The sequence below is a fragment of the Nyctereutes procyonoides genome, unplaced genomic scaffold (assembly GCF_905146905.1).
Source record: "Nyctereutes procyonoides isolate TBG_1078 unplaced genomic scaffold, NYPRO_anot_genome, whole genome shotgun sequence".
In the NCBI taxonomy this organism is placed as follows: Eukaryota; Metazoa; Chordata; class Mammalia; order Carnivora; family Canidae; genus Nyctereutes; species Nyctereutes procyonoides.
In genome coordinates, this window is record NW_026575146.1 from 76,098,765 (window position 1) to 76,107,745 (window position 8,981).

Below are 8,981 nucleotides of genomic sequence, written 5' to 3' on the forward strand. Positions count from 1 at the left end.
CGCTAAACCTTTGAGCCACCCAGGGATCCCAAGTTGAGTGCATTTTTAACTGTTTATTGACATTGAACAAACATGCAGAGAAGCACACTCATCCTCAATGCGTCTGCTGAACTCGCAGACTGATGCTATCCATGCAGCCAGCTCCCAGGTGGATGAACAGAATATCCCCAGCTCCCCAGAAGTCCCCTTGTGCCCCCTCCCAAGCGCTGCCCCCCAGAGCAACCGCTACCTCGACTTCTCACACCACAGAATGGTTAAATCAGAGGTCGGCAAACTGGTTCCCTACAGGGCCAGGTAGTAGATACTTGAGACTTTCTGAGCCACCCATTCTCTGTCCCAACTAACTCTTGACACTGTGAAAATGGCCACAGATAATGCATACATGAACGAGCCTGGCTGTGTCCAAATAAACCTATTAATGGATCCTGGAATTTGAGTTTCTCGTCTTCATCTGCCACAAAATACTATTGTTTTGATTTCTTCTGAACATCACGAAATTCATAAGCCATCTTAGTGCACGTGCCATATAGATACAGACCAGAGGGATCCCTGGGTGGCGCAGCGGTTTGGCGCCTGCCTTTGGCCCAGGGCGTGATCCTGGAGACCCAGGATCGAATCCCACATCGGGCTCCCGGTGCATGGAGCCTGCTTCTCCCTCTGCCTATGTCTCTGTGCCTCTCTCTCTCTCTCTCTCTCTCTCTCTCTCTCTCTCTCTGTGACTATCATAAATTTAAAAAAAAAAAAAAAAAAAGGGGATTCCTGGGTGGCGCAGCGGTTTGGCACCTGCCTTTGGCCCAGGGCGCGATCCTGGAGACCCGGGATCGAATCCCATGTCGGGCTTCCGGTGCATGGAGCCTGCTTCTCCCTCTGCCTGTGTCTCTGCCTCTGCCTCTCTCTCTCTCTCTGTGACTATCATAAATAAATAAAAATTAAAAAAAAAAAAGATACAGACCAGAGAGAGAGGGAGGGAGGGAGACAGGGAGAGATTTCTTATAAGGAATTGGCTCGTGATTATGGAGGGTGAAAATCCCAAGGTCTGTAGGGTGAGTCTGCAGGCTGGGGACCCAGGAGAACCAGTGGTGCTGCTTCCATCTGAAAGCTGGGCTGGCTGGAGACCCAGGGAAAGCTTATGTTTTTGTTTCAAGTCCAAAGGCAGGAAATAGCCACTGCCCTAGTTCAGAGGCAGTCAGATAGGAATTCTCTTTTACTCAGAGGACAGTCAGCCTTTTCTATTCGGGCCTTCAACTAATTGGATGCGGCCCACCCACCCTGGGGGGAGCAATCTGTCTTACTCAGTCTAACCATTTAAATGTTAAACTTGAAGGACACCTGCGTGGCTCAGTGGTCCTGCAGGCTCAGGTCTTAAACCCAGGGTCCTGGGATCAAGCCCCACATCGAGCTTCCCATAGGGAGCCTGCTTCTCCCTCTGCCTGTCTCAACCTCTCTGTGTCTCTCAGGAATAAATAAATAAAATCTTTTAAAAAAAAAAAAGTAGGGATCCCTGGGTGGCGCAGCGGTTTGGAGCCTGCCTTTGGCCCGGGGCGCGATCCTGGAGACCCGGGATTGAGTCCCGCGTCGGGCTCCCGGTGCATGGAGCCTGCTTCTCCCTCTGCCTGTGTCTCTGCCTGTCTCTCTCACTGTGTGCCTATCATAAATAAATAAAAATTAAAAGACTTCTATTCACTGGCAGCAATATCTATAAAAAAAAATAAATAAATAAAATAAAAAAAAAAGTAAATGTTAATCTCATCCAAGAACATCCAGGATAATTTTGACCAACTGCCTGAGCACCTCATGACTCAGTCCAGTTGACACAAAAAATCGACCACCATAAGTACGATCCATCAACCAAAAAAAATAATAGAAAAAAAAAATAGATCAGAGTTCTCAACGGGAGTCTCTAAGTAATCGGAGCTAGAGAAGTTTCCCTTATGGAGGCAAGACCCTCATGAGGTTCCTTTTCTTCTGGTGAGGTCAGAGGAGCCGCAGGATTCAGGGTGTTGTGGCAGTAAATAGAAACGTGACAGGAAGAGCATAACGATCTCAGAAGGGGTTGACTGGCTGGCTGAAAGCTTGCGTGTTTTTGGTGGTGATGCCTGTCCAGCATCAAGGAGCCACAAGGTCAAGAGGGGCACCTTGAACTAGCTCAGCAGAAACATCAAGCTTAAAAAAAAAAAAAAAATCAAGCTTTGAGGGCCCCCAGCTATTGCCTTTGGACGAGGAGGAGAAATCTTTGCTTTTATTAATTAGCAACTATTTACTCTCTGGAATGCAGCTGTTTCAGCAATTTAACTGTTGTGGCATCTTTTATGGTGCAACTCACTATTTTTTTTTTTTTTCAAGTAGCACGGGAACAGGATTTCTCTGGTGCTTATCATTTGGTTTAATATCAGCTGTCTGTGAGATGTATGGCCAGTCACAAGACTCTATAAGAATGTAGAAACCAGGGGCACCTGGGTGGCTCAATCAGTTAAGCTCAGGTCATGATCCCAGGGTCTCGGGATGGAGCCCACATCGGGCTTCCTGTTCAGTGGGAATCTGCTTCTCCCTCTGCCTCTACCCTCCCCCCAACCTATGCACATTTGCTCTCTCAAATAAAAATTTTTTTTTAAGATTTTATTTACTTATTCATGAGAGATCGAGACAGAGGCAGAGACATAGGCAGAGGGAGAAGCAGGCTCCCCGCGGGACTCAATCCCAGGACCCCAGGATCACCCCCTGAGCCAAAGGCAGACACTCAACTGCTGAGCCACCCAGGTGCCCCAAGAAATAAAATATTAAAAAAAAAAAAAAAGGAATGTAGCAACAACCAGTACTTATTTGATCCTTATCAAAACTATGCAGGTCAGCCTTGTGGGCTAAAGGTGATCATTTTTCTGCTTCTCTCCCTCATTCTTTCCTCCACTGACTGAATCTTTTTTTTTTTTTTTTTTTTTTTTTTTTTACTTTGAATCTTTAAGGTTATTGAAAGGCAAAGGGCACACCTGTAACTTCTTCAAGCAGGCAGGGGTCATAGAGATGTCTCTACAAGCAACTATTATGGAAAGGCCATTGCTATAGAGTCTAGAGGGGGCATAGGGTGAACCCGTTTATCTTAGGGTTATGTGTTCAAGCCCCACCTTGGGTGTAGAGATCACTAAAAAAAATAAGTAAATAAAGTTTTGTGTGTGTGTTTTTTTTGTAAATAAACTTTAAAAAAGGATCAATATTGGGCACCTGAGTGGCTCAGTGGTTAAAGCATCTGCCTTTGGCTCAGGTCATGGTCCCAGGGTCCTGGGATCAAGTCCTGTATCCGGCTCCCAACAGGGAGCCTGCTTCTCCCTCTACCTATGTCTCTGCCTCTCTCTGTGTGTGTCTCTCATGAATAAATAAATAAATAAAATCCTTTAAAAAAAAGGATCAATGTTATAATAATAATGTCTGGTAAGAAGACCCTTTGAGGTGGACCACAGTCTACCTCCATTTAACCAATCATTAAGTGACATTGTAGAGTTTTTAAGAGAATCAATGTGGTTATCTATATCACCAAGTAATCCTGTTATATTTTTGTCATAGTCTGGAATGTAGATGCAATATTCCATTTTAATAATGGCACACATTCCTGCTTGTGCTGCTGTTCAAACATCTAATGTCATTCAATTTTTTTTTAAGATTTTATTTATCTATTCATGAGAGACACAGAGAGAGAGGCAGAGACAGGCAGAGGGAGAAGCAGGCTCCATGCAGGGAGCCCGACACGGAACTCGATCCCAGGTCTCCAGGATCAAGCCCTGGGCTGAAGGCGGCGCTAAACAGCTGAGCCACCCAGCCTGCCTGGTTATTCAGTTTTGTAGAATTGTGTTACACATTTGGGTTACTGTAGCATTTAACAATGTAAAGCTACTGAGGCACCTGGATGGCTCAGTCAGTTAAGCATCTGACTTGATTTTGGCTCAGGTCATGACCTCAGGGTTGTGAGATTGAGTCCCCTGTTAGGATCATGCTGGATGTGGAGACTACTTAAGATTTTTCTCTCCCTTTGCCCCTCCCTCCTGCTCATGTATTCTCTCTCTAAAAAGTAAAAAATAATTTAAAAAATAAAATAAAAATAATAATAATGTTACTTTGAGAATCATTTAAGGTCTTAATTGTGTATTTATTAAGAGCCTCCATGTGCCATTTGAAATCTTCTAAACCTACTGATGAAAGAAAACAGATGTCAGATGGTCATAGCAATGGAACAGAGACCTTGGTTCATCATGGTTTTCTCTTTTCTTAAAAAATTCTTAATAGATTTATTTCAGAGAGAAAGAGAGAGAGAGGGAGTCAGTGAACATGAGTGGGGGGAGGGGCAGAGGGACAAGCAGACTCCCTGCTAAGCAGGAAGCCTGATGAGGGGCTTGATACCACAACTCTGAGATCATGACCTGAGCTGAAGTCAGACACTTAACCAACTAAGCCACCCAGGTGCCCTTAACCTTTTTTTTTCTTTTCAACTTTATTTATTTGATAGAGAGCAGAAGCAGGGGAAGCAGCAGAAGGAGAGGGAGAAGCAGGCTCCCCACCCAGCAAGGAGCCCCGATGTGGGGCTCAATCCCAGGACCCTGAGATCATGACCCAATTCAAAGGCAGATGCTTGACTGACTGAGCCACCTAGGCACCCCTAAATTGAACTCTTAATAGCATCTTGAGGGCCAGAGCCAAGCCAAATACATGTTGTCAGCCTTGCCTGCAATTCCTGTAGAGTGGGTGTGTTCCTTTTCTGGAGGTTACCCAAATATCCTCAGGTTCCTGCACCTTCCAGAAAGTGATATTTTGTACCCGCTGATAAGGCTGCTGGGGTGGGGGGTGTCCCTGGGTGGCTCAGCGGTTTAGCGCCTGCCTTCGATCCAAGGCATGATCCTGGAGTCCCGGGATCGAGTCCCACATCAGGCTTCTGCATGGAGCCTGCTTCTCCCTCTACCTGTGTCTCTGCCTTGCTCTCTCTCTGTGTGTCTCTCATGAATAAATAAATAAATTCTTAAAAAAAAAAAAAAGGCTGCTGGGGACTCTGTAAGCAAGGTATCAGGACAACATTTCCAAGAGCTCCATTGGTTCCATACAGTCAACCTTAGTACCTTAAAACTGTCCAGTCATATCTGAGTCTATGCATGTCTCTCTCAAATGTGATGTTCCAGTCATAGCCTTGGTAATACAACCTGTGTTTCCAATGGTATCCTGTTACAAGGAGAACAGATTCGGGATCCCTGGGTGGCGCAGCGGTTTGGTGCCTGCCTTTGGCCCAGGGCGCGATCCTGGAGACCCTGGATCGAATCCCACGTCGGGCTCCCAGTGCATGGAGCCTGCTTCTCCCTCTGCCTCTGTCTCTGCCTCTCTCTCTCTCTGTGACTATCATAAATAAATAAATTTTTAAAAAAGTTTAAAAAAATGACAAGGAGAACAGATTCTCATTGAACTTATGCAAATAACTGGAATTGTTATGAAAGAAAGAATACCCACAGAGAGCTTCTGAATTCTGGAGGATTCAGGTAGGGAAAAAAGTTAAACGTTCCAACTTGTTCACAAAGGAATACTTTATCATATTGCTGTAAGTCATTCATATCTTAAGAGAAAGTTTCCTAGGGGCACCTGGCTGGCTCAGTCGGAAGAGCATGTGACTCTTGATCTCAGGGTTGTGAGCTCAAGCCCCACGCTGGGTGTAGAGATGACTTAAAAATAAAAACCTTAAAAAAAAAAAAGATCTGATAAGAGACTTCATTCATTATAATTCAAGTGACAAGGAAATCCGGTTGTTTCTGTGACACATATTTCAAGAATTCAAGTAATGACCTTTACCAGAACAAATTAAAATTTCAGGAATTTCATATATTTTCTGGATAGTTATCTTATTTACCCATTCAGGACAACCTAAGGGTTATCATTATTTGTTTGACATGCTTTCCAAGTAACTTAATGGGGGAGGAGGGGCCTCGGTGGCTCAGTTGGTTAAGCATCCAACTCTTGGTTTTGGCTGAGGTCCTGATCTCATGGCTCCTGAAATCATGCTCTGCATCTGGGCTCTGTGCTCAGCTGAGTCTGCTTGGATATTCTCTCCCTCTGCCCCTTCTCTCTCTCTCTCTCTCTCTCTCTGGAATAAATAAATACTTTTTAAAAATGAAACAAAAGGGGGATCCCTGGGTGGCGCAGCGGTTTCGCCCCTGCCTTTGGCCCAGGGCATGATCCTGGAGACCCGGGATCGAGTCTCACATCGGGCTCCCTGCATGGAGCCTGCTTCTCTCTCTGCCTCTCTCTCTCTCTCTCTCTCTCTCTCTCTCTCTCTCTCTCTCTCTCTGTGTGTGTGTGTGTGTGTGTGAGACTATCATAAATAAATAAAAATTTAAAAAATAAAAAAATAAAAATAAAAATGAAACAAAAAGGCCACCTGGATGGCTTAGTGGTTGAGCATCTGCCTTTGGCTCAGGTCATGATCTCAGGGTCCTGGGATCCAGTCCTGCATCAGGCTCTCTGCAGGGAGCCTGCTTCTCCCACCTATGTCTCTGCATCTCTCTTTGTGTGTCTCATGAATAAATAAATAAATAAAATCTCTAAAACAAAGCAAAACAAAACAAAAATGAAGCAAAAAACAAAACAAAACAAAAAACCCCAAGTAACTGTACCAAATAAACAAGCCTGATTAGTCAAAAGGCGTTCATTTAGAATTTAAATCTTGGGAATTTTGTGAAAAATCTCAGAAGGTTTTAAAGCACATGCCTAAATAGGATTACAGGTCATTACAAAACTATTTCACCAAGATGACAGTAAGGAATTCTGCTGGAAGTTATATAGCTGTTAGCAAAAGTCAGTTCCTTTAATATTGAGCCATTTTAACTTTAAGTAATCAAAGACCTAATAAAGACAAAACATAGAAGCTTTGGTTTTCCTGGAAGATAAAGAAGAGGGAAAAAAAAAAACTGTGTTTACATTTTCATGTCAAGAGCAGACCAACCATCCAAGAAAACTCTGTAAGAGAGAGAAAAGCAGAATTTCAATCTTATACCAGTGTACTTTTAAAATCCTATTCATTTCAATCTTAGTCCTGACCACACGTAAAATTCTTCCCCAAATATTTCCCTTCACAAACCTTCTATAACTTTCTTTTTTCTTTTCTTTTCCTTTTTTTTTTTAAAGATTTTATTTTTAAGTGATCACATCCAACGTGTGGCTTGAGCTCATGATCCCAAGATCAAGAGTCCTGTGCTCTACCGACTGACCCAGCCAGGCACCCCTATAACTTTCTTTTTCATTCAGATTTTGTCCTAACTTTTCTCTCCAAACAACCATTTTTTTTAAAGATTTTATTTATTTATTAATGAGAGACAGAGAGAGAGAGAGAGGCAGAGACATAGGCAGAGGGAGAAGCAGGCTCCCTGCTCCACATGGGGACTTGACCCCAGGACCTCGGGATCACAACCTGAGCCAAAGGCAGACACTCAACCACTAAGCCACCCAGGCACCCCAACCAATCTTATTTTAGGGCACAATTACTTTCTTTTTTCCCCTCAACAAAATATATTCTCATTCCTTATGTCTTTCTTTTTAAAACCACACCATTTCTTGCATAAGGGGTTCTTCCCTTATTTTTGTAAGTCTTAATTACATTTAGCAGAATTTTTTAACTCTTAGAAACCTTAGTCTCTAGTGAAAATTAAGTAGTAAGCCATTATGAACTGTTAGACCAGAATTCTTTAGATCTGAAATCCATGAATACATTTCATAATTTCTAAAAAAATTTTTTTCTATGTTTTTCCATAGTACAACCTTTCAATAAAGCATAATGCATGTTTACAACAGACTCAAGTATCCTCGGTTACTCTGTACTAAGAAGCCAAAAGCATAAACCTCTGTTCAGTAATCAATGCTTCCGTATTTTATCTTATTTGGAAAAGACTTAGACGTCCAATAAATTCAACCCCATTACCATTTAACTTAGCAACACTTCAAAGTTTCAGGTTACCAAAGATTTTGAAAACTATTTACAAGTTTTGCTTATAAACTTTTTAATTTATTCAATGTACTTGTTCTTAACAGTTACTTAACAGAAAAATCTTGAGATAGACAAAATTAACCATCATTTAAGTCATCTTTTTGTTGACAAATTGCAACAGAAATAATAAATAGCTTATTTGACCTTTAAACTTTGGTAGAATAAAAGTTTTGGGGTTTTAAAATTTTTTTAAAGATTTATTTATTTATTCATGAGAGACACAGAGAGACAGAGGCAGAGACATAGGCAGAAGGAGAAGCAGGCTCCTTGCAGGAAGCCAGATTTGGGACTTGATCCCGGATCCTGGGATCACACTGAGCTGAAGGCAGGCGCTCAACCATTGAGCCACCCGGGCGTCCCGGATTTTTTTTTTTTTTAAGATTTTATTTTTAAGTCATAACTACATTCAGCATGGGGCTTGAACTCACAATCCGATATCAAAAGTCACAGGCTCCACGGACTGAGCCAGCCAGGTACCCCTAGAATAGTTTTTATTTTTTTAATTTTTATTTTATTTATTTATTTTTAAAGATTTTATTTATTTATTTGATAGAGAGAGAGCACGCACACAAGTAGGGAGAACAGGAGAGGGAGAAGCTGACTCCCTGCTGAGCAGAGATAGGATGAGGGGCTTCATCCCGGGACTCCGGAATCATGACCTGAGCCGAAGACAGACGCTCAACCGACTGAGCCTCCTAAATGCCCCCAAAAAGGTTCTTATATTTAATGCTGATAACTCTACAGATGTTTACCTTAATTAAACCAACAAACTTAAATTAGTTTAAATACTGAATGTTAAAAAAGAATACTGAATGTTGCACCTGGGTCCACTAAAAGTCAGTTTGTCCCCCAGTTGGTCAATTTTAGGTGGGGCACCTGTGGGGAAATCTAAAGTGGGCGGTTTAAGTCCAGGGAGCAATGCTCTTCACTCTTTGATAGTGAGGGGAGCAGGAGCAGGTGCCAATGGTCTGAGGCACTG